The sequence below is a fragment of the Manihot esculenta genome, chromosome 11, assembly GCF_001659605.2.
Source record: "Manihot esculenta cultivar AM560-2 chromosome 11, M.esculenta_v8, whole genome shotgun sequence".
NCBI classification, from domain to species: Eukaryota; Viridiplantae; Streptophyta; class Magnoliopsida; order Malpighiales; family Euphorbiaceae; genus Manihot; species Manihot esculenta.
Window position 1 is genome coordinate 4,190,264 of NC_035171.2, and position 26,856 is coordinate 4,217,119.

The following is a 26,856-nucleotide window of genomic DNA, read 5'->3' on the forward strand; positions in this document are numbered from 1 at the left end:
CAAATTTGGAAATTATGGTAATTGAAATTTTTTTACAGAATTACTAATTACTAAACATAATTACTAATCGGTAACCAAAAAACCAAAATTCTTTATCCACAATATATAAATTAAATTTATACCAAAATTATTCCAAATTTTTAACCAACGATTTAACACTTTTAGGGTCTTATTCCATCAAAAAACACAATTATGCCAAATTTGGCACATTTAAAATTTTTTTTTTACATACTTGAATTTTTTTTTTACCTACATATTTGTATTTTGCGTATAAATTAATTTTAAAGTTTTTTTTTTGAAAATAAATTTATTTTGATGTTAAAAATACAGCTCTACGAAGGTGTGGTCATGATTTTTTTTCTTTTAAAAAAAAATTCATAGCGTTGATTTTGAATCTGCTTAAGCAAATTAAAATTATTTTATTTTGCTTATTTAATTAAAAATATAAAATATTTTAATTACAAAAAAATAAAAATAAATAATATTATATTAATTAATAAAGGGAACCCTATCAATTAGTGGCGGCAATATAATGATAAGCTTTTTGGCTTGGGGGGAATGAAAACCTTAAAATTAAAAATTCCCTCCTTACAGCCGCTACTGATTCATTCTCACTCATGATTCATTCAGTTTTCAATTTCTGTCCACTATCAAAAGGAGAAGCTCCCACTATCAAATCCAATCAGGTATGTTTAAAATTACAAAAGCCTTAAAATTAATGTTTCATTGTAATTGTTCTAGGTTAAACACGTGAAAGGCATTTGATATTTACTTTTCATTCGTTTTTCATCTGTTAAAAAGCTTTGATTCACTATTTTTATATTAATTTATCCTCTATGTGTAATATTCAATTTTTTCCATGAAGCAGAAGCAAACATCATGGCTCGACGATGCAAGTTGCGGAAAGGGAATTCCATCAATATTAACTTGGAAAATGAGACTGAAAATAATGTTAACCAGAACTTTCAAGAAACTCAAGAGTTATACCAAAATCAGGCTTCAAATTTTCAAGGTAAATAATATTTATGTGATTTATAAATTTTAAGTTGTTTTCATAAATAATTATATGGCTAACTTTAATTTTTTTTTTTAGGGAATACTAGTCAGAAGACAATGAGGTATCATTATGAAGGTCATTTTATATTTTCACCAAATAGAATATATGAAAATGGTAGGTTCATGGAGAAACCTAATTTTGATGTTGATTTCATCTCATTTTTTGATATATTGGATGACTTGAAAAAAGGATTGTGGATTTGATGTTATAAAAGGAGATAAATTTTATTACTTGAAGGCTGATAAATCTCTTAGTGATCTTGATGCATTGATAGAGGTTAAAGATGAAACAGATGTGAAAAATATGATGGATAGTTATAAGAAGCTCCCTTCGAAACCCATTGATATATACACTCTATTTCGAGATTATGATATTTTACCAAATGGACTTGGTGACGAGCTACCCGCAGTTACTGTTGATCACACTTCTAATCAACTTCAAAATCCAAATGCAACTGCAGCAACAGGTTTACTCATTTAATTTTATTTAAACAATTGATTATGTTTACTTGTTCTATGTACAGAAATTCTTGTTATTATATGATTATTGTTTTACTTTTATTTTGAAATAGGTTCCAATATAATTAAAAGAAAAACTAGAGGACCAACACGATGCTTGAAAATCACACAATTGGAGAATGGACAAAAATTGCCAGTAGAATTTGATGAAGATGATCAAGCTATTGGTGATAATGCTACTGCATTTGTTTGGTTTTTAGGACAAATTATTAGAAGTGTGTCGTGTTGTCCATTGCAAGTGAAACAATGGAATAAGATTACCGATGATAAGCTCGACCTTATGTGGTCTACCATATTAGTACGAAAATTTATATTAAATTACATCCATTATAAAATGATTATAATTTTTTTAGTTCTATTAAGTATCATAATATTTATTTCTTACTTCTTTGCTAAAAGGAAAGTTCACTTTTGAGTATTCTGATGCAAGAAAGGGAGCAATTTTCGGTCATATGAATGCATTATATAGGAATTATAGGCATAAGTTGAAGAAGAAGTACTTTGATTCAAAGGCAACTTATTCACTTCGTCTCCGAAACAAGCCTAAGGATATGGATGTAAAAGATTGGAAGTATTTGGTTAATCTTTGGACAGAAAATGCATTTCAGGTATTAAAAATTCGTGTAAAATTTAATAATTTATTTTATATGAATTCAGTTTCTGTTAGCTAACATAAATTCTGAAAATTTTTCATTGTTTTTCTTTAGAGAGAAGCAACAAAAATAAGACAAATAGATGCAAGCGTTTTATGCCGCCATACACGGGGACAAAAAGCTTTGCTTGGCTGAGAGATCATATGGTATGAGTTTGTTTTTATTTTATTAGTATTATAGTATTTTTTATTAATTAAATGATATACAAATAATCCCTTTTTACTGCTGTCGTTTTGTGGACTATGGCTAGAAAGAAACAAAATAGTATTTGATAATTCTAGTTTAGAACTTGAGAAAGTTTATGATTTGATCTTTTATGGATCTTTTATTTGGTTTAAGATGTGTCTAGCTTTCCTTATTCCTTAATCCAAATTCTTTTTAGTAGTTCAACAATCAAGAACTGGTCAACCTGTAATGGTATAAGCTAGCTGCTTGTTGTTATTCTTTGTATTCTGCTATAACTCTCAAAGTTCTAATAAAAGCTATTTTTATCAAAAAAAAAAAAAATAATGCCTTTTGAAGTTCATATGATTGTTAGAACTTTTTGATATGCCATTTATTATTTTTTCTGTAAATGCCTAATTAGATTCAGACTGCCATTATTAACCTTCATTTCCCACATCAAAACAAATCCCCTTTTTCTTTATGCTCATTAAAGTTAAACATGACAATTTTTTAGTAGTATTAGATTAGACAGCAAACACCATTAATAACTCACTCATTTAATGGTGAAATTTGACCATGTTTAATATTCTAAATATAGGAATGAATTATGATTGGTCAACCCTATGAGCATCCAAACTTGTAGAGTAAATAATAATCAACAGTATTATGAATTTTAACGCTTGAATTGATATCATTAGCTGTAAAAATGTTAGCTCTTTTATACAAGTTTTGTTTATCTGCAGCATATTTGTAGTTAAGTCAATTGACTCTTTTACGGAAAGTTTGGTTTTGCTTGAACTCAAATTTTTATTGATATAGATCTATGATAAACTAATACTAATTGTTATATTTATTTGAACAGAAGAACAAAAAAAATGGAAAAACACTTTCTCGCTTAGAGCTTTTTCTTGAATCCAGAAAGAGAAAGCAAGGCAAAGAAATTGATCCAATATCACAAGAAGCCATTGTAATACTTTTTACATATGTTTTATTTATTTGTTATGTATTTTATGCTATATTTTGATTTTTTTTAATATCAATAAATATAAATATCTCTACAGGAAAAGTTTCAGCAACTAAAGAAATAACGAGAAGAAGGACAAATTTCACTGGATGATGATGCTATGTTTGCTGATGTACTTGGGCCAGAAAAAATGGTTATGTACGTGCTTATGGTCCTGGAAAAAATGTCACGGAATATTTTGGTGCTAGACCTACAAAGATAGAACTACTTAAACAACTTGATACTTCAAGAAGAGAAGCAAACGAGCGTGTCCAACAAATTCAAAAAGAAGGAAGTGAACAAGTAAATGATGTTAAGAAGCAAATGGATGAGAAACTTGCAGAGATGAATAGAATATGAGAGCAGAAATTCAAGATGCTTTTGGAGAAAAACAATAATATTGCATCAGTAAGTGATTAAAAACTAAGTCTCATTTTTTTTCTAATATAAGAATTTTTGTAAGCTATATAACTAGTATGAACCTTATCTATTTTATATAATTTTGTTATTAATATTTTGAAATAAAATTTTATACAGCCTATGGAGGATTCCCAAGATGATGAAATTGGAGGATGATTTGCAGTATATTTGAAGTTTTGGATTTTGAAGCAGCCAGCAGCCTTATAATACTACTTTTAAAAAATTTAGATATTAATATTAGTGTTAGTATGGTATTATAATTTCAAGTATTTTTAGTGTGATTGGTTTATGACTTAAATTAGTTTATTTTGGATATTAGTTATTTTGACTTAAATGTATTGTTATTTTATAATTGTCATTCTGATTGAGTCTTAATATTAATATATAATTATTTTATAAATTTAAATTTTAGCTAAATTTTTTATATAAATTTTATATTCTATTATAAATTTTACCAAAATTATTAATAGATAAATAACATATGTAATAGTAAATTATAATATAATCCCATTAAATAATAATAAATTAAATAAATATTACATTTTAGCTACAAATAATTAATAGTAGCCGTATGTACTATATTTAGAGTAGCTTCTAATTTAATAATTTTGTGGCTTTATTCAATAGTTATAAAATAAAATTAAGTGTAACAATTATACTAGAACTTGTCACTTTCTTATTTTTGTGGTTATAAATTTTATTCTTGCATTATAATTATTTAAATGTGGCTAATAGTAAATATTTTTTGTCATACAATTAAGTTTATGGCTAAATTTAGATATGTTAGCCATAAAATTAAATTTGTAACTATACATAAGTTTAAATTGCCACATTATTATTTTTGTAACATAATCATAGCAAAATCACTTACAAAAAAAAGTTGTTGTGGCAAAAAGAAAATGTGGTTACAAATATTCCATTTGTGGCTAATAACTAGCCACAATATTTATTTTTAATGGCAATATTTTTGCTTCATTTAAATAAAAAGTGTGACTATAAATATTTATTTTAGCCACAACACAGGTAAATCCTGTAACTAAACTTTAGTTACGCCACTTCTAGCTACGGTATGTCACGGGAAAAATATGTTGTGGCAAAATCATCTAGCCACCAAAATTCTATTTTTAGCTACAATTTATTTTGTGACAAGATATGGATAATGTTGTAGTGGGTCCATCCTTCTTTCTGACAAATAATACTGGAGCACCCCAGGGTGAGGTACTCGGGCGGATGAAACCCTTAGCTACCAAATCCTGTAACTGCTCTTTCAACTCTCGCAACTCTGCTGGTGCCATCCTGTAGGGAGGAATAGAGATCGGTCTGGCATTGGGCATCAACTCAATCTCGAACTCTATTTCCCTATCCGGTGGCAGTCCTGGAAGCTCTTCAGGAAACAAATCTGGAAAGTCTCGAACCACTGGTACTAAGGATGGTTCCCTAACCTGACTGTCTAGCTCTCTCACATAAGCTAGGAACCCCTGACACCCCTTCCTTAACATTCTACGAGCCTGGAGGGCTGATATCAAACCCCTAGGTGTCCCTCTCCTGTCTCCTCTAAAAATACACTCTGACCCATCCTGGTCTCTGACACTAACTACTTTATCTCTACAGTTCAGGGTAGCATCATACGTAGATAACCAGTCCATCCCTAGAATGACATCAAAATCTGTCAACTCTAGAACCACCAGGTCAGCTGGAAGGTATCTACCCTCTATGCACACTGGACTGAACCGACAGACTGACTCTGCCAAAGATGGATCACATTTGGGTCCACTGACCCATAGAGGACACTCTAACTCAGACACCATCAGACCCAACCTCTCTGCAGCTCTAGAAGAAATGAAAGAGTGAGAAGCACCGGGGTCCATTAAAGCATACACCTCGGAACACCCAATGATGAGATTACCTGACACCACCGTGTTCGACGTGTCTGCCTCCTGCTGAGTCAGGGTAAAAATCCGTGCTGGGGCTGACGGACCTGTACCTCGGGAACCCATCCCTGATGAAGAGGCTGCCCCTCTTCCTCTTCCTCTGCCACTGCTTGGTGGTATGGCTGAAACTACTGGCTGTACTACACTGCCCGAACTCATCTGCTGGGATCGTGCAACCAAAGTCGCCTGAGGACATTCTCGTGCATAATGTCCCTCTTGCCCACATCTATAGCAGGCTGTGGATCCCAACTGACAAGCTCCTCTATGCTGTTTGCCACACCTCTTACACACTGGAAAATCTGCGCCAGAACTGAAGCCACTACTCATTCCCAGACCCGACTTAAGCCTGTTCCAGAACTTGCCTCTCTTTCCTCTGAATTTCTCCCATCTCTTCTTACTTGCACTTGTTGTACTTTGTGAGGAGGAACCGGGTTTAACACCAGAAGACTGTGCCTTGACTACACCTTGACTTATGGCACTGGCCTCCATCTTTCTAGCAGCATCCACAATAGCGTGGAAACTTTCCTTCTCCGCATGAAGAATCAAAGAGAAATACCTGGGATGAAGCCTTGTGGCATATCTCTTTGCCTTCTTCTGATCTGTATCATATGCCTGACCGACATATGGCAACAATTCCAGGAACTTATCTGTATATGCATCAACACTCATCTCCTCCGTCTGTCGCAACTGCTCAAACTCCACAACCTTGAGTTCCCTGGAACTGTCAGGAAAAGCCCATCCAGCAAATTCGTTGGCGAACTCTTCCCATGTCATACTCTCCAGTCTCGGGTCCACATAGTTCTTGAACCATTCTCTAGCTTTCTTGCACTTTAACGTGAACCCTGCCATCTCAATGGCTCTACCATCATCAGCTCCCAACTCACTTGTTATCATTCTGACTGCACTGAGATACTCAAAGGGATCATCTCCTGTATTGAATTTAGGAGCATCCAACTTTAAGTACTCGGTCATCTTCACCTTACTTCCCCCTGAAGAACTGGGTTGCTGTGCTTCCACAACAGGGGCTACTGGTTCAGGAGGTGGTGGTGGAGGAACTGGTTCCCTCACTTCAGGGTGTACTGGACTTGGATAAACAGGTGGGGGTGGATACATGTGATATGGTGGATAAAAGGAAGGATAGGGCATATATGGCATGTAGGGTGGATATGGAGCAAAACTGGAGTAATCCGACGTGCCTCCCATCGGATACTCTGGGCCCTGTGGAAAGGGTGGATAGCCAAACCCAGAGGCCTGAACGCCTCCCTGGGACTCCCCCATACCTTCTTCTGACCTTTCTACACCCATGCTTACATCTCTACTCTGATCCTCTTCCATCTCACCTCTTTCTGCTACTGACCTTCCCCCTCTGCTTACTCCTCTCCTGCTCTCGTCAGAAGACCTTCTCGGGTCTCGTGACGTTCCTTCCCTGCTTGACCTGTGAGATCTTGCCCTTGGCAAGGCAGGTGGACGAGCAGCTGTACCCTCACTTACAGGTGGGACTCCAGTCAATCTCGCGGATCGACGAGTTCCTCGCATCTTCACTCTCTGAGAAAACAACAAATCACATAACACATAAGCAACACAGCAATAAATGCACATGTATAACGCATGGCATTGCACATCAGCATAACATCCTATCCTTGTGGACATGTTTTTCCTATGGTGCTTGACCTGCTAAACCTCTCTATGAGCCCAACTCTCTCTATAGGTCCGACCATGTGAACCTAGGGCTCTGATACCAATCTGTAACAGCCCGGAAACCGAACTGCCACCGGCACTAGGATCCATATCGACTTAAGGTCGCCGGGACCCGTAGTAAGCCTGCTATCCTGTCTGTATACCTGTGAAATCCCCTACATGATCATACATTTGCTGTAAAAACATAAAACTTTTCTTTATTCCAAGGCTTAACCTGTGCATGCACTCTCTCTGTGCTCTACTAATCCCTACTAGAGCTCCTCATGGCTCTAGGCGGATCAAACTCATAATGTTAAGCCTGGTTTTGCTCATAAACATACAAGAATAAAGAAACATATATAAACTGATCATGTGACTCCACAAAGGGATTATAAGTCTTATCAATCAAGCACCATTCTATACATATACACTATATCTATACAATTACATGTCCACACTAGCTATTACAAAACTCTGTACTCTTCCTGTACCCTGCTAAGTGCTCTCTGACCTCTGAACCTGCACAACTGGAATTAGGGGAGAGGGATGAGCTACAATAGCCCAGTGAGTAGAATAGTAAAATAACAGGTGATAAAACATGCTCTCATGGAATGCAACACATAATCACATCACCTCGGCCGGACGGATCAAAACTCCCTCTATCTCATCTGGGGTACCTAAGTACCATGTGCCTGGTCCCCGTAGGGCTGTTCCAGGTCTTTGTTTTGTGCCTGGTCCCCGTAGGGCTGTTCCAGGTCTTCCTCTGAGGGCTAATGAATCCTCACGAAGTCCGTGCCGTCTCACATAAGCAATGTACAAGGAGCAGTGCCAAGTACAAGGATAAATGCAATGCATCATCTTTGTGTACACTAATGCACTCACCCTAAAGCATATTCATGATGCATGAAGCATGATAAAATATTCAGTTGTCATATTAAAACATTAAGTTAAGTTCCACTCACTTTTAGTTAGCTCTGAACTGACGCTGCAGGTTCTGACACTGGACTCACTGCTGATTTCCCTGATTCCTCTGGTCCGTACCTACACAGGTGGACTCAAATGAAGGACTAAACTCACTCAAGAACATCTCTACGAAACTCCCCAAAACCCCTCTAACCAATCCTAAAACCATCACATAAAACATGCAAAAGAAAGCTGGACAGGGCACTTTCGGCGGCAGGTTCGGCGGCCGAAACCCCACTCCAGAGACGAAACTCATGCATGTTCGGCGGCACCTTCGGTGGCCGAAGGTCTCGTCCAGAGACGAAACTCACACACTTTCGGCGACCGAATGCCCTCTTTCGGCGGCCGAAAGTCTCTATCTAAACCGAAAGCCTAGCTTTCGGGGGCAACCTTTGGCAGCCGAACTGCCTCCACAAGGGGTTCGGCGGCCGAACTTCCTTCGGCGGCCGAACCTGGTTTTGCCCGAAGGGCAGAACCCTGCTCTGTTTCATGCAAACTTTGCCCAAAAACCTACAAACATGCATATCAACTACTCCCAACTAGCATATACACATATATATGCACAAAGGGGTCTAAAACTACCCTAAAACCCCAAACAAACATAGCACATAACACTTAAACATGCTGGAACACCACAAATCACCAAAAACCTCACCTAAACCTAAACATGCAAACTACCCATACAAACTTCATAAACCCTTTCAAAATCATCAAAGAAGCTCAGGATCTTCACTTACCTCTTACACAACTTGAGGATGAAGGATCCTAACGTGGAGATATGAAGAAAAGCTCTTCCAAAGCTCCAAGCTTCAAAACTTGCTTCTTTTGCTCAAAACCTTCATAAGTCACCAAAACTCTTAAAACTCTTGAAAGATTTGATGAAAATCATGGAAAACATGAAAGTCAACGTAGGAGAGGCTGAAACTCACCTCTGGCTGCAAGTGGAGGAGAAATAACCTCCTTCCACCGACCCTTGGCCCTTTTATAGGTGGCTGGCCAGACCACCTTCGGCAGCCGAACGTGAAGCCGCAACCATGCAATGTTCGGCGGCCGAAAGTGACCTTCGGCGGCCGAACCTTTGCATTTCTCCCTTGTTGCTTTTCTTTCAAAACTCAAGTCTTTTGCCATGTCAAAACATGAAAACCAGTGAAAAGACCTTGGAAAACATATGCATTACCCTTCTCGAGGGTTCCGACACCCGAGATTCCACCGGACTACAGGAATGCCGATGCCGGACTCGAGCCGGGTATTACAGTCATCGGCTCCTATCTCATCTGTAATTGTCTTGACCCTCTCAAGGTACACAAACGGATCATCACCGGTTTCAAACTGGGGAGCACCCAGCTTCATGTAATCGGTCATCTTGACCTTGCTCCCCCCAGATGAGCTAGGTTTAGGCCTTTGGGTTTATGGGACAGTAGGTGCTGCTGGTGGTGGAGGAGGTGCAACATCCCCTGGGGTAGGGTTTGCTGTACCTGGATGGTAGGGTGGGGTGGATACATAGGGTACTGTGGGTAAAAAGGTGGGTATGGCATCTGGGAGTGATAAGGGTTAAAACTGGGGTAATCCGATGTACCTCCCATCGAATACCCGGGATTATGTGAAAAGGGTGGGTAGTAAGGTGGCTGAACAAATCCCGAGGCCTGAGTGCCTCCTTAGGACTCTCCCATACCCTCTTCCGACATACTTACTCCGAGACTGAAATCCCTCCTCTGATCCACATCCATTTGATCCCCCATATCCTCTGACATATCCCCTTGCACTGTTCCCCTCACTGATCTGCTTCTATCCAGATCCAAAGACCTTCTAGGGTCTCTTACTGCTCTTTCTCTGCTGGACCTACTTGACATTGCCTAGGCAATGTAGGAGGACGGGCATCAGTGCCTTCGTCCTGGGGTGGTACTCCAGTCAATCGTGCAGATCGACGAGCTCCTCTCATCCTGTTTTCTGAAAAACAGCACACATCACATAGAACATTAGCATCAAATGGTTCATGTGGAAACACATGAACCCGCAACACATACATCACACACATAGCATATCATTAATGCTCATGCATAAAATCATGGCATTTCACACCATCATTCAAGACAGGACTCTACATCCTATCCTGGTGGACATGATTTTCCTATTGTGCTTGACCTTCTAGAACATCTATGAGCCCGACACTCTAGGTCCGACCATATGAACCTAGGGCTCTGATACCAATCTGTAACGACCCGAAAATCGGACCGCTACCGGCGCTAGGATCCAGATCGGCTTAAGGCCGCCGGGACCCGTAGTGTAACGACCCGAAACTCGGACCGCTACCGGCGCTAGGATCTAGGTCGGCTTAAGGCCGCCGGGACCTGTAGCAAGCCTGACATGCAACCTGTAAACCTGTTTAATCCCATACATGATCAATAACATACATAAAAATTTAAAACTTTTCCTTACATTCATACACCAAACTCAACCTGTGCATGCACTAAACATAATCATGACCCCTCAGTGGGATCTCATCAATGCCCCAATGGGCAATACAATATATGCTGCGTTGGTTGACATAAACATCTAAGATCATGTATTAAAAGGGATACCTTACACATAGAGTCAAGCACAATCTCTAATCCACAATATCATTATTACATGACATGACTACATAAGACATTACATTACAATTTCATCATGTCCACAACTTCTAACTATTACATACACAGACTTTACTCCTGCTGACCTCCTGGTCTACCCTGTACCTGCAAACCTGGGGGTTAAGGGGAAAAGGGGTGAGCTACAAGAGCCCAGTGAGCAGAATAATAATAACAATTTAAAACACATGCTATCATGTAATGCATCACATCACAACCATATCACATCAAAGATGGACTTATCACCAAGGGTCCTCTACATAGTCCAACTGTGCCAGGGGCGTAGTGCAGGCCACACCTGGTCTTTCTCTTACATAAAACATAACATACATGTCCAACTGTGCCGGGGGCGTAGTGCAGGCCACACCTGGTCTTACATATCATATCATATCTCATCACACTGAGGACCAATGGGTCATCCAACATCCATCCACAACAACATCAAGATATGCAATGCAACATATTCGTGAATTCTAATGCAAACAACCTAAAATATCACATGGCATTTATGATGGATGATTCATGTTAAGACTTTCATTTATTTAAAACATAAGAGTTTATTCTACTCACCTCTGGCTAGCTCTAGGAATGTTATGATATGTAAGAGAAAGACCAGTGAGGCCCATTCTACGCCCCTGGCATTTGGAGATGTTGAGGACTAATGGTGACAATACCATCCTTTATGTGATTAGCTGTGATGTGTTGCATTTCATGAAAGCATGAATAAGAAAAAGAAAGGAAAAAGTTAAATAATAATGATAATAATAATAAAATGAATAATAATATACCTAAAAATGGAGGAATTAAAACAAATGTTTTTAGTTTCTAAAATGAATAATAATATACCTAAAAATGGAGGAATTAAAACAAAGGTTTTTAGTTTCTGCTCATTGGGCTTTATAGCTCACCCCCTCTCCCCTAATCCCAGTCTTGCAGGTGCAGAGTAGACAGAGAAGTCAGCAGAGTAAGAGAAGTTTATGTAATAGCTTAGCTGTGGACATGATTTGTTGGTAATGTAATAGTATGAGATGTAATGTAATGTAAGTTTGATAATGTGCTTGACTAGAGTCTGTTGTATTCCCTGTACACATGGTCTTGTATGAGATATAATGTTTTTATGATGCCTATGTAATCCAAGCCTATGTTATGTTATGTTACCCCATTGGAGTATTTGATGAGGACATCTAATGAGGGGTTTATGTTATGTTTGTGCATGCACAGGCTAGGCTTGGCAAAGAAATGTTTGAATGAAAGAAAAGTTTTAAATTTTTATGTATGTTGTTGACCATGTATGGGATTAAGCAGGTTCACAGGATGTATGTTTGGCTTGCTACGGGTTCTGGCGGCCTTAAGCCGACCCGAATCCTAGCGCCGGTAGCGGTCCGGTTTTCGGGTCGTTACAGAGTGGTATCAGAGCCCTAGGTTCATATGGTCGGACCTAGAGTGTCGGGCTCATAGATGTGATAGAAAGTCAAGCACAATAGGAAATCATGTCCACTAGGATAGGATGTAGAGTCCTGTCTAGAATGAAAGTATGATATGCCATGAGATATGCTATGTATATGATGTGGGTTCATGTGTTTCCACATGAACCATTGGATGCTAATGTTTTGTTATCTGTGCTGTTTTTCAGTAAACAGAATGCGAGGAACTCGTCGATCAGCTAGATTGACTCGAGTACCACCGGAGGATGAGGGCACGAGCGCCCGTCCTCCAGCATTGCCAAGGGCAATGTCGAGTAGGTCCAACAGGGACAGAGCAGTGGGAGACCCTAGAAGATCTCTGGATCTGGGTAGAAACAGATCAGTAAGAGGAACGGTTCAAGGAGGCAGGTCAGTGGATGTGGGAGAAGAGATGGATGTGGACCAGAGGAGGGATGGTAGTCTTGGTGTGAGCATGCCAGAAGAGGGCATGGGTGAGTCTCAGGGAGGCACTCAGGCCTCGGGGTTTGTTCCACCACCCCAGTACCCACCTTTTTCACCATACCCCGGGTATTCGATGGGAAGTACATCGGATTACCCCACTGTTAATCCTTACCCTTCTCACATGCCATATCCACCTTTCTACCCACAGTATCCACAGTACCCTATGTACCCACCTCCATCCTTCCATCCAGGCACAGCAAACCCTATCCCAGGGGATGCCGTACCTCCACCACCAGCAGAAACCGCAGTTACAGAAACCCAAAGACCTCAACCTACCTCATCTGGAGGGAGCAAGGCCAAGATGACCGACTATATGAAGTTGGGTGCTCCCCAGTTTGATACCGGTGATGATCCGTTTGTGTACCTGGAGAAGGTCAAAACAATTACAGATGAGATAGGGGCTGATGACAGTAGAGCCATTCAGATGGCTGGTTTCACTCTGAAATGCAAGAAGGCACGAGAGTGGTTCAAGAACTATGTGAAACCAAGGGTGGACAGTTTGTCATGGGAGGAGTTTGCGAATGAGTTCGCAGGATGGGCTTTCCCTGACAGTTCCAGGGAGCTGAAGGTGATTGAGTTTGAACAGCTGAAGCAGACAGATGAGATGGGTGTCGATGAGTACACCGATAGATTCTTAGAGTTGTTGCCATTTGCTGGGCAGCATCTGGACACAGATCCGAAGAAGTCGAGGAGGTATATCATGAGGCTCAATTCCAGGTATTCCTCTTTGATTCAGTCAGCTGATAGAGAAAGTTTCCATGCCATTATAGACATGGCCAGGAGAATGGAGGCTAGTGCCGTAATAGAGGGAAAAGTCAAGCAGTCAGTGGCACAACCTTCTGGTTCTAAGACCCCAGGTGGGGGAAGGATAGACCCTTCATCCTTGAGTTCAGCTAGTAAGAAGTGGAGCAGTACCACTAAGAAACCAAAGAAGAATAAGTTCTGGAGCAAGATCAAATCAGGTCTGGGATTAGGAGGAGGCTCAAGCTCTGGTGCTGATAATGCAGTGTGTGCAAGGTGTGGTAAGCTACACAGGGGGGTATGCCGGTTTGGGACGACAGCCTGCTACAGGTGTGGGCAAGAGGGACACATGTCTTGGGAATGTTCGAGAGCAGTTCCTACGGCACAGCCCCAGCAGACAACTTCGGGTAGCGTAGCACAGCCAGCAGCTTCAGCCGCAACACAGGCTAGTGGCAGAGGCCGAGGGAGAGGGTCAGCCTCTTCTTCATCAGTTTACAGAGGGGAAGGTCCGTCAGCTCCAGCACGGATCTTCACAATGACACAGCAGGAGGCAAACGCATCCAACACCGTGGTGTCAGGTAATATCATCATTGGTTGTTCAGATGTTTATGCCTTAATGGACCCGGGTGCATCCCATTCTTTTATTTCTCCGAGAGCGGTCGAGAGGTTGGGTTTGATGGTCTCTGGGTTAGAGTGTCCCCTATGGGTCAGCGGACCCAAATGTGACCCGTCAGTGGCAGAGTCAGTCTGCCAGTACAGTCCAGTTTTCATAGAGGGAAGATGCCTATCCACCGACCTAGTGGTTCTAGACTTGACAGATTTTGACGTCATTCTAGGGATGGATTGGCTATCTACCCATGGTGCTACCTTGGATTGCAGAGACAAGGTAGTTAAGTTCAGATGTCAGGATGGGTCAGAGGTTGTCTTTAGAGGAGACAGGGGGAGTACACCTAGAGGTTTGATATCAGCCCTACAGGCTCGTAGGCTGCTCAGGAGGGGTTGTCAGGGTTATCTAGCTCATGTGAGAGAGCTAGACAGAGATGTCAGAGAGCCCGCCTCGGTGCCTGTGGTTAGAGAGTTCTTAGATGTTTTCCCAGACGAGCTGCCAGGTTTACCGCCTCCTAGGGAGATAGAGTTCGAAATAGAATTGATGCCAGGAACCAGACCGATCTCTATCCCTCCCTACAGGATGGCGCCAGCAGAGCTTAAAGAGCTTAAAGAACAGTTGCAAGAGCTGGTAGACAAGGGTTTCATCCGACCGAGTGCCTCACCTTGGGGTGCTCCAGTGTTGTTCGTGAAAATGAAAGATGGATCCCTTAGACTTTGTATCGACTATAGACAGTTGAACAAGGTTACTACCAAGAACAAGTACCCGTTGCCTAGGATCGATGATCTATTCGACCAGCTAGCAGGAGCAGGTTGTTTCTCCAAAATAGATCTGAGATCTGGGTATCATCAGCTGAGGATCAGAGATGAAGATGTGCCAAAGACAGCATTCAGGACCAGATATGGGCATTTTGAGTTCCTAGTGATGCCGTTCGGGTTAACAAACGCCCCTGCAGCATTCATGGATCTCATGAACAGAGTATTTAGCCAGTACCTGGATCACTTCGTTATTGTCTTCATAGATGATATCTTAGTGTATTCCAGGAATGCAGAAGAGCATGCCCATCATCTGCGGTTGGTCTTGCAGACTTTGAGGGAACATGGCTTGTATGCCAAGTTCTCTAAATGTGAATTCTGGCTGAGGAGCATTTCGTTCTTGGGGCATGTAGTGTCAGAGAATGGTATTGAGGTGGACCCCAAGAAGACAGAAACTATGGCTAACTGGCCTAGACCCACTTCAGTGACAGAGATTAGAAGTTTCTTGGGTTTGGCGGGTTACTACAGGAGGTTCGTTCAGGACTTCTCAAAGATAGCAGCTCCTCTGACCAGGTTAACCAGGAAGAATCAGAAGTTCCTGTGGACCGACCAATGCGAAGAGAGCTTTGAAGAGCTTAAGAAGAGGTTGACTTCAGCACCAGTTTTAGCTCTGCCATCTAGTGATGAGGACTTTACAGTCTTTTGTGATGCGTCCCGTGTGGGACTGGGTTGTGTACTGATGCAGAATGAGAGGGTGATTGCTTATGCTTCTAGACAGCTGAAGAAGCATGAGTTGAATTACCCCACACACGACCTGGAGATGGCAGCAGTAATCTTTGCACTCAAGATGTGGAGGCACTACCTCTATGGGGTAAAATGTGAGATCTTTACAGATCATAAGAGCCTGCAGTACATCCTGAGTCAAAGAGATTTGAATTTGAGACAGAGAAGATGGGTAGAACTGCTCAGTGACTACGATTGCAAAATCCAGTATCATCCGGGTAAGGCTAATGTTGTAGCTGATGCCTTAAGCCGGAAATCACTCGGCAGTCTATCCCACATCACAGCAGAACGAAGACCAGTAGTAAAGGAGTTCTACAAGCTCATCGAAGAAGGGCTACAGTTAGAGTTATCGGGTACAGGTGCCTTGTTGGCTCAGATGAAAGTGACACCCGTGTTCCTTGAGCAAGTCGCTCAGAAACAGCATGAGGACCCCGAGTTAGTGAAGATTGCCAGGACTGTTCAGTCAGGCAAGAATGATGAGTTCAGATTTGACAACAAGGGGATCCTCCGCTATGGGAGTCGATTATGTGTACCAGATGACATAGGGCTAAAAGGAGACATTATGAGAGAGGCTCATAATGCAAGATACAGCATTCACCCCGGAGCCACCAAGATGTATCAAGATTTGAAGAAAGTTTATTGGTGGCCAGCGATGAAGAAAGAAGTGGCACAGTTCGTGTCAGCCTGCGAAGTGTGTCAGAGGGTGAAGCTGGAACATCAGAAGCCAGCTGGAATGCTTAACCCGCTACCGATCCCAGAATGGAAATGGGAAAACATAGCTATGGACTTCGTAGTAGGGTTACCGGCGACGTCCAAAAGAGTGGACTCCATATGGGTGATTGTGGACAGACTCACCAAATCTGCTCACTTCATCCCTGTCAGGAGTGGCTACTCTGTGGACAAGTTGGCGCAGGTGTATGTGGATGAGATTGTCAGGCTGCATGGGGTTCCTGTTTCGATAGTATCAGATAGAGGGCCTCAGTTCACTTCCAGGTTTTGGCGGAGTCTGCAGAATGCCATGGGTACTAGGTTGGATTTCAGTACTGCCTTCCATCCCCAGACTGATGGACAGTCAGAAAGGACCATCCAGACTATAGAGGATATGCTTAGGATGTGTGTGCTAGACTTTGGCGGTTCTTGGAGGCAGCATCTACCTTTGGTGGAGTTTGCCTACAACAACAGCCATCATGCTAGCATCGGGATGGCTCCATATGAAGCTTTGTACGGAAGGAAGTGCAGATCACCTGTTTGCTGGGAGGAAGTTGGAGAGAAGGCCTTGGCAGGGCCTGAGCTAGTAGAGATTACCAGCAGGGTGGTACCCATAATCAGAGAGAGAATCAAGACTGCTGCAAGCAGACAGAAGAGCTATGCAGACGTCCGCAGAAGACTAGTAGAGTTTCAGGAGGGGGATCTGGTATTGCTTAAGGTGTCTCCAATGAAGGGAGTGGTTCGCTTCGGGAAGAAAGGTAAGCTAGCCCCACGATACATCGGACCCTTTGAAATCTTGCAAAAGATTGGGAATGTGTCGTACAAGCTGGATTTACCTGCATCGATGGAGAGAATCCATCCGGTTTTCCATGTTTCCATGTTGAGGAAGTTTGTGTCAGATCCGAGCAAGGTTCTTAGTGAGCCTGATGTGGAGGTCCAAGAGGACCTCACCTATGTTGAACAGCCAGTGCGGATCATAGACACCCAGATCAGAAAGTTAAGAAACAAGGAAATCCCGATGGTGAAAGTCCTGTGGAACCACCACAACTTGGAAGAATGCACTTGGGAGACACGAGAGTCTATGCTCCAGCAGTACCCTCACCTCTTTTAAGGTTAGATCCCTATGTGTTTATGTTTGCCATGTTATGTGTTGTTTGGTGAACATTCGGGGACGAATGTTCTTAAGGGGGGGAGAATGTAATACCCGGCTAGACTCCGGTATCGGAATTCCTACCGTCCGGTGGAATCTCGGATGTCGGAGACCTCTAGAAGGGTAGAACCATGTTTTATAAAAATGTTTTCATGTTTTAATGATTTTAAATATGATTTTAAATGAGTTTTTGCATGAAAAGTCCTTGAAGGAAAACCCAGGTTCGGCCGCCGAAAGTCAAGTTCGGCCGCTGAACATGCATGCGTTTTGGAGGCACGTTAGGCCCCCGAAAGCATGAGTGAGGGAAGTGCAGGTTCGGCCGCCGAACCTCATGTTCGGCCGCCGAACATTTGCATGGATGCGGAGGCACATTCGGCCCCCGAACGTGGCCTGGCCAGCCACTATAAAAGGGTCCCTTAGCCGAAAATGGGCGAGCTTTTTCTCCCCATTTTGGCCAAGGTGAGCATTCCGCCGTCCTCCCTCGATCTTGAGTGTTTGCCTTAGATCTTCCATGATTTTCACGGGTTTTAACTTTGGTTTTGAAGATTTGTGAATAAAAAGCAAGTTTTGGGTACTTGGAGGTTCAAAGAGCTCAATCTCTCCATCTCCAAGCTAGGATCGCTCTTCCTCTCGTTTCTTCAAGAGGTAAGCTCGGATCCACCCTTGTTATGTGTTTTAAGTGAGTTTTAAGTTGTTTTATGGGTAGAGATGCATGTTTAGGCTTGTTGATGAGTTTATGGGTTTTGATGAACAATGCATGTTGTTTGTGTGTTGAAGTGTTGTAGTTGGGGTATATGATAGCTTGAGACCCCTAGGTGTATTGTATGTGATGTATGCATGTTTTAGAACAAGTTTATGCATGATTTAAGAGTTGGGAGGCAAATGTGCATAGAGGAGCCAAAGTTTCTGCCCTTTGGCAGAAACCAGGTTCAGCAGCCGAAGGGAGTTTCGGCCGCCGAACATGGCTTGAGAGGCAGCTTTAGGCTGCCGAAGCTTGCCCCCGAAAGTTGGAGTTTCGGCTCTGTCCGAGACTTTCGACCGCCGAAGGTGCCGCCGAACATGCATGAGTTTCGCCTCTGTCTGGGAGTTTCGGCCGCCGAAGGTGCCGCCGAACCTGCCTGACTTTCGGCTCTGGAGGGACTTTCGGCCGCCGAACCTGCCGCCGAAAGTGCCCTGTCCAGCCTTTTCTTGCATGTTTCCTAGGAGTGTTTTGAGGTGTTTTTAGGAGGTTTTTGGGGGTATGTTTAGAGTTATGTTCTTGTTGTTTGATGCCTCATTTGAGTCCACCTGTGTAGGTTCGGACCCGAGGAACCGAGACCCCCGGTTGTGAGATAGTCGTTCAGAGTTCGTTGTTAAGCTTCAGTCACCAGGTGAGTGGAACAATCCCTTAAGTTTTAAAGTAATGTAAATGAATAAATGAATGAATCATAAAGCATTGCCCATGCATCATTATGCCATGCAATATTTCAGGATGTTTGCATTAGAATTCACGAATATGCTGCATTGCATAAATTGATGTTGATGTGGATGGTTGTTGGGTGATCCATAGTCCTCTGATGTTATGTTATGATGATATGTTATGGAAGACCAGTGAGGCCCATTCTACGCCCCTGGCACTATGAAAGAGAAAGACCAACGAGGCCCATTCTACGCCCCTGGCATTTTAGGAATGTTATGATATGTAAGAGAAAGACCAGTGAGGCCCATTCTACGCCCCTGGCATTTGGAGATGTTGAGGACTAATGGTGACAATACCATCCTTTATGTGATTAGCTGTGATGTGTTGCATTTCATGAAAGCATGAATAAGAAAAAGAAAGGAAAAAGTTAAATAATAATGATAATAATAATAAAATGAATAATAATATACCTAAAAATGGAGGAATTAAAACAAATGTTTTTAGTTTCTAAAATGAATAATAATATACCTAAAAATGGAGGAATTAAAACAAAGGTTTTTAGTTTCTGCTCATTGGGCTTTATAGCTCACCCCCTCTCCCCTAATCCCAGTCTTGCAGGTGCAGAGTAGACAGAGAAGTCAGCAGAGTAAGAGAAGTTTATGTAATAGCTTAGCTGTGGACATGATTTGTTGGTAATGTAATAGTATGAGATGTAATGTAATGTAAGTTTGATAATGTGCTTGACTAGAGTCTGTTGTATTCCCTGTACACATGGTCTTGTATGAGATATAATGTTTTTATGATGCCTATGTAATCCAAGCCTATGTTATGTTATGTTACCCCATTGGAGTATTTGATGAGGACATCCAATGAGGGGTTTATGTTATGTTTGTGCATGCACAGGCTAGGCTTGGCAAAGAAATGTTTGAATGAAAGAAAAGTTTTAAATTTTTATGTATGTTGTTGACCATGTATGGGATTAAGCAGGTTCACAGGATGTATGTTTGGCTTGCTACGGGTTCTGGCGGCCTTAAGCCGACCCGAATCCTAGCGCCGGTAGCGGTCCGGTTTCCGGGTCGTTACACATTCATACACCAAACTCAACCTGTGCATGCACTAAACATAATCATGACCCCTCAGTGGGATCTCATCAATGCCCCAATGGGCAATACAATATATGCTGCGTTGGTTGACATAAACATCTAAGATCATGTATTAAAAGGGATACCTTACACATAGAGTCAAGCACAATCTCTAATCCACAATATCATTATTACATGACATGACTACATAAGACATTACATTACAATTTCATCATGTCCACAACTTCTAACTATTACATACACAGACTTTACTCCTGCTGACCTCCTGGTCTACCCTGTACCTGCAAACCTGGGGGTTAAGGGGAAAAGGGGTGAGCTACAAGAGCCCAGTGAGCAGAATAATAATAACAATTTAAAACACATGCTATCATGTAATGCATCACATCACAACCATATCACATCAAAGATGGACTTATCACCAAGGATCCTCTACATAGTCCAACTGTGCCAGGGGCGTAGTGCAGGCCACACCTGGTCTTTCTCTTACATAAAACATAACATACATGTCCAACTGTGCCGGGGGCGTAGTGCAGGCCACACCTGGTCTTACATATCATATCATATCTCATCACACTGAGGACCAATGGGTCATCCAACATCCATCCACAACAACATCAAGATATGCAATGCAACATATTCGTGAATTCTAATGCAAACAACCTAAAATATCACATGGCATTTATGATGGATGATTCATGTTAAGACTTTCATTTATTTAAAACATAAGAGTTTATTCTACTCACCTCTGGCTAGCTCTGACACTGACTGAAGCAGCTGACTCACTGCTGAGGTCCTCGGTTCCTCGGGTCCGAACCTACACAGGTGGACTCAAATGAGGGACCAACATACTATAACATGACTCTCAGAACATCCCCCAAAAACCCTCTAAAATACCTCAAAACATCCATGCAAAAACATGCAAAGGAAGGCTGGACAGGCACTTTCGGCGGCAGGTTCGGCGGCAGAAAGTCCCTCCAGAGCCGAAAGTCAGGCAGGTTCGGCGGCACCTTCGGCGGCCGAAACTCCTAGACAGAGGCGAAACTCATGCATGTTCGGCGGCACTTTCAGCGGCCGAAACTCCCAGACAGAGACGAAAGTCTCCTTTTGAGGGCAGGCTTCGATAGCCGAAGGCTGCTTCCACAAGCATGTTCGGCAGCCGAAAGTTCCTTCGGCTGCCGAACCTAGTTTCTCCCTTAGTGGCAGAAACTCAGCTTTTCTATGCATATACGCCTCCCATTCCAACCAAACATGCATAAACCTATTCTACAACACACATACACAAGCATACAAGCTCCTAGGGGCTTCAAACTATCTAAAACCCCATCTACAACACATCAAACATGCATTTGCAAGCCACATTGTTTAAAAACACAACATAAACTCATAAACTTAACCATAAGCTAAACATGCATTCTACCCCATAGATCTCCATAAAACTTACTTAAAACATGCAATGAGCTTAAGATCGGCTCTTACCTCTTGAAGATCGAGAGAGAGACGACCTAATCTTGGAGATGGGAGATTTTCAACTTCCTTGGGTCTCCAAGCTCAAAACTTGCTCAAAACTTGAAAATCTTCAAAACAAGATGAAAACTTGTGAAAATCGTGAAAGATTTGAAGGAAGAACTCAAAGATTGGTGAGAGACGGCGGAGAGCTCACCTTGGCCGAAAATGGGGAGAAAAGCTCGCCCATTTCGGCTAAGGGACCCTTTTATAGTGGCTGGCCAGGCCACGTTCGGGGGCCGAACGTGCCTCCGCATGCATGCCATGTTCGGCGTCCGAACCTGGACTTCCCTCACTTATGCCTTCGGGGGCCTAAGGCATACCCGAAATGCCTGCATGTTCGGCGGCCGAACCTGGGTTTTCCTCCAAGGTTATTTTCAAAAAAAAAACTCATTTTCCTTTTTACTTAAAATCATCAAATACATTAAAACATTTTATGAAAACATGGTTTTACCCTTCTAGAGGTCTCCGACATTCGAGATTCCACCGGACGGTAGGAATTCTGATACCGGAGTCTAGCCGGGTATTACATTCTCCCCCCCTTAAGAACATTCGTCCCCGAATGTTCCTCAACTAGCACATAGCATGGCATACACATTTCATACATACAAAGCACATAAAACTCACCAGGAATTAACCTCAGAAAAGATAAGAGTATTGCTGGAGCATGGACTCCCGTGTCTCCCAAGTTCATTCTTCCATATTGTGGAGGTTCCACAGGACTTTCACCATCGGGATTTCCTTGTTTCTCAGCTTCCTGATCTGGGTGTCTAGGATCCGTACTGGCTGCTCAACATAGGTGAGATCTTCTTGGATCTCCACATCAGGCTCACTAAGAACCTTGCCCGGATCTGACACGAACTTTCTCAACATGGAATCATGAAAAACCGGATGGATTCTTTCCATTGAAGCAGGTAAATCCAGCTTGTACGACACATTCCCAATCTTTTGCAAGACTTCAAAGGGTCCGATGTATCGTGGAGCCAGTTTACCTTTCTTTCCGAACCGAACCACTCCTTTCATTGGAGACACCTTGAGCAATACCAGATCCCCCTCCTGAAACTCTACTTGCCGTCTGCGGATGTCTGCATAACTCTTCTGTCTGCTTGTAGCATTCTTGATCCTTTCTCTGATTATGGATACTACCCTGCTGGTAATCTCTAATAGCTCAGGCCCTGCCAAGGCCTTTTCCCCAACTTCTTCCCAGCAAACAGGTGATCTGCACTTCCTCCCATACAAAGCTTCATATGGAGCCATCCCGATGCTAGCATGATGGCTGTTATTGTAGGCAAACTCCACCAAGGGTAGATGCTGCCTCCAAGAACCGCCAAAGTTCAGCACACACATTCTAAGCATATCCTTTATGGTCTGGATGGTCCTTTCTGATTGTCCGTCCGTCTGTGGATGGAAAGCAGTGCTAAAATCCAACCTGGTACCCATGGCGTTCTGCAGACTCCGCCAAAATCTGGAGGTGAACTGGGGCCCTCTATCGGACACTATCGAAACAGGAACCCCATGCAGTCTGATGATCTCATCGACATATACCTGCGCCAACTTGTCCACCGAATAGCCACTCCTGACAGGGATGAAGTGAGCAGATTTGGTGAGTCTGTCCACAATCACCCATATGGAGTCCAATCTATTGGACGTCGCCGGTAACCCCACTACGAAGTCCATAGCTATATTCTCCCATTTCCACTCTGGAATAGGTAGCAGGTTAAGCATTCCAACCGGCTTCTGATGTTCCAGCTTTACTCTCTGACACACTTCGCAGGCTGACACAAACTATGCCACTTCTTTCTTCATCGCTGGCCACCAATAAACTTTCCTCAGATCTTGATACATCTTGGTGGCTCCGGGGTGAACGCTGTATCTTGCATTATGAGCCTCCCTCATAATGTCTCCTTTTAACCCTATGTCATCTAGTACACACAATCGACTCCCATAGCGGAGGATCCCCTTACTATCAAATCTGAACTCACTGTCCTTGCCTGACTGAACAATCCTGGCAATCTTCACTAATTCTGGGTCCTCATGCTGTTTTTGAGCCACTTGCTCCAGAAACACAGGTGTCACTCTCATCTGGGCCACTAAAGCACCTGTACCAGACAACTCCAACTGTAGACCTTCATCAATGAGCTTGTAAAACTCCTTCACCACTGGTCTCCTCTCTGCCGTGATGTGGGATAGACTGCCTAGTGACTTCCGGCTTAGGGCGTCTGCCATAACATTCGCCTTACCCGGATGGTACTGAATCTTGCAATCATAATCATTCAACAGCTCTACCCACCTTCTCTGTCTCAAGTTCAAATCTCTTTGACTCAGGATGTACTGCAGGCTCTTATGATCTGTAAAGATCTCACATTTTACCCCATAGAGGTAGTGCCTCCACATCTTGAGTGCAAAGATTACTGCTGCCATCTCTAGGTCATGCGTGGGGTAATTTAACTCGTGCTTCTTCAGCTGTCTAGAAGCATAAGCAATCACCCTCTCATTCTGCATTAACACACAACCCAAACCCACTCGGGATGCATCACAGAAAACTGTGAAATCCTCATTGCTAGCTGGCAAAGCTAACACTGGTGCTGACGTTAACCTCTTCTTAAGCTCTTCAAAACTCTCTTCGCACTGGTCGGTCCACACAAACTTCTGATTCTTCCTGGTTAACCTGGTCAGAGGAGCTGCAATTTTTTAGAAGTCCTGAATGAACCTCCTGTAGTTGTAATACCCGGCTAGATTCCGGCATCGGAATCCCTACCTTCCGGCGGAATCTCCGTTGGAATATGGAATTTTGATGATGCCAGAGTCTTCTAGAGGGGTAAAATGTGATTTTCTAAAATGATTTTACTGATTTCATGGTTTTAAATGAAAAAGAAGGGAGTTTTGAAAAGAAAAGACTAAGGAGGTTTTTGCCAAGTTCGGCCGCCGAAAGTGAAGTTCGGCCGCCGAACATGAGTTGGTTTTGGGAGCGCTTTTGGCCTCCGAAAGCTATGTGTGAACAAACCAGGTTCGGCCGCCGAACCTCAAGTTCGGCCGCCGAACATGGGGGTGTTTTGCATGCACGTTAGGCCGCCGAAGGAGGTTTGGCTGGCCACCTATAAAAGCCCCTCAGACCGGAAATGGGCGAGATTTCTCCCCATTCTCGAACTCAGGTGTGTTCATGTCCTCCTCTAGTCGTTTTCTTGCTTTTTCTTCAAATCCTTCACGTTTTATAAGCTATATGGTTGTTTTGAAGAGTTTTAAAGCTTGGATCAAGGTTTGGAGAGCTTGGAGACTTTAAGAGTTTGGGTTCTCCACATCTCAAGCTTTGGGTCGCACCAACCCTCGATCTTCAAGAGGTAAGTGTGGATCTATGCCTTCTTTTACGTTTCATGAAGTTTTAAGTGAGTTTTAAGAGGTTTTGATGGTTGAGCATGGGTAGAAATACATGTTAGGGTTTATGTGGGTTTTATGCCCAATGTATGATAATGTATGTTTATGTGATGTTTGTGTTGGGGTTTAGGTTAGTTTTCAAGCCCCTTGAGCATATGGGAGAGAGTATGCATGATTGGGAAAGAGTATGTGAGATTTGGTTTGTTTTGATGGTTTTGGCCTATGTGGGTCATAAACTATCTAGGAATGTTTTGATGTTGTTTTTGGAGTTTAATCAAGCTATTAAGCTCCTTTGTGCATAGTTGAGAATGTATGCATGTGTTTGAGAAGTTGGGTGCTTGTTTTGGGGTGTATGGAAGGTTTGGAAGGCTTGAAATGCACAAGGGCTGAGTTCTGGATGAACTCAGGTTCGGCCGCCGAAGGTGGTTTCGGCCGTCGAACCTGCCTGAGGATGCAGGGATTGGCCGCCTAACCTTGCCCCCGAAAGTTGAGTTTTGGCTTGAAAGCAGACTTTCGGCCGCCGAAGGTAATGTTCGGCCGCCGAAAGTGCCTGACTTTCGTCTCTGGAGAGAAGGTTCGGCCGCCGAAGGTGCCGCCGAACTTGCCTGACTTTCGTCTCTGTCTGGGACTTTTGGCCGCCGAAGGTGCCGCCGAAAGTGCCCTGTCTATCCCTTTCATGGGTGTTTTCTATGCATGTTTAAGTGATGCTTTAAGGGGGTTTTTGGGGAATTGTTTATGAGTTGTTTAGAGTATGTTTGGCACCTCATGTGAGTCCACCCGTGTAGGTTCGGACCCGAGGAACCGAGACCCCCGGTTGTGAGATAGTCGTTCAGAGTTCGTTGTTATAGCTTCAGTCACCAGGTGAGTGGAACAACCCCTTAAGTTTTAAAGTAAAGTAAATGGATAAATGAATGAATCATAAAGCATTGCCCATGCATCATTATGCCATGCAATATTCCAGGATGTTTGCATTAGAATTCACGAATATGCTGCATTGCATAATATGTTGATGATGTGGATGAATCTTGAATGATCCTCTAGCCCTCAATACTATATGATATGATATGCCATGGTATGATATGAGATAGAAGGACCAGGTCGCCCCTGGCACTATGTTATGTAAGCGAACACTAGGTGAGGCCTAATCGCCCCTGGTGTAGTCGGACATGTTATGATATGAGTTAAGTAAGCGAATACTAGGTGTGGCCTCATCGCCCCTGGTATAGTTGGACGTATTATGACACATAGAGGGCTAAGGGTGACAAATTCATCCTTTATGTGATTAGCTGTGATGTGTTGCATTTCATGAAAGCATGAATAAGAAAAAGTTGAATAATAATATACCTAAAAATGGAGGAATTATAATAACAATAAAATGAATAATAATATATCTAAAAATGGTGGAATTAAAGCAAATGTTTTAGTTTCTGCTCACTGGGCTTTATAGCTCACCCCTCTCCCCTAACCCCAGGTTTGCAGGGTCAGAGATAGTCAGGAGATCAGCAGGCTACGTCCATGGCCATGTTTATGTAATAGAATAGTTGTGGACATGATGTAATGTAAGGTTATGTATTGATGTAAAAAGAGTTGTATTGCATAATGTTATTATGTTATATGTTCAGAGTTATAGTATTGTGCTTGGCCCGAGTTGGTAAATCCCTTCATACATGAGTTTTATTTTATATCGTTTTATGTGATGGACCGAGTTTGACAAAGGATATGCTGACCCTAGGGGTTCTATGAGTTCAGTCATAGTGCATACACAGGTCAAACGGTTTAAAGAAGAAGTTTACAGT

General features: G+C 42.5%; 2 long non-coding RNA genes across 3 annotated transcripts; both read left to right on the forward strand.

Annotated features, from left to right (window-relative positions):
- Positions 1-393: 393 nt before the first annotated feature.
- LOC122725098 lies at positions 394-1,243 on the forward strand. The gene is made up of 3 exons (XR_006352507.1): positions 394-686; positions 869-1,012; positions 1,094-1,243. It is a non-coding gene; the product is annotated as an uncharacterized LOC122725098 (long non-coding RNA).
- A 148-nt stretch (positions 1,244-1,391) lies between these two features.
- Positions 1,392-4,161, forward strand: LOC122725097. Of its 2 annotated transcripts, XR_006352505.1 has the most exons (6): positions 1,392-1,523; positions 1,629-2,183; positions 2,283-2,374; positions 3,256-3,360; positions 3,455-3,804; positions 3,934-4,161. It is a non-coding gene; the product is annotated as an uncharacterized LOC122725097 (long non-coding RNA). The 2 variants fall into 2 exon arrangements; XR_006352504.1 differs by having other exon boundaries at positions 1,392-2,183; positions 3,934-4,158.
- The last annotated feature ends 22,695 nt before the right edge of the window (positions 4,162-26,856 follow it).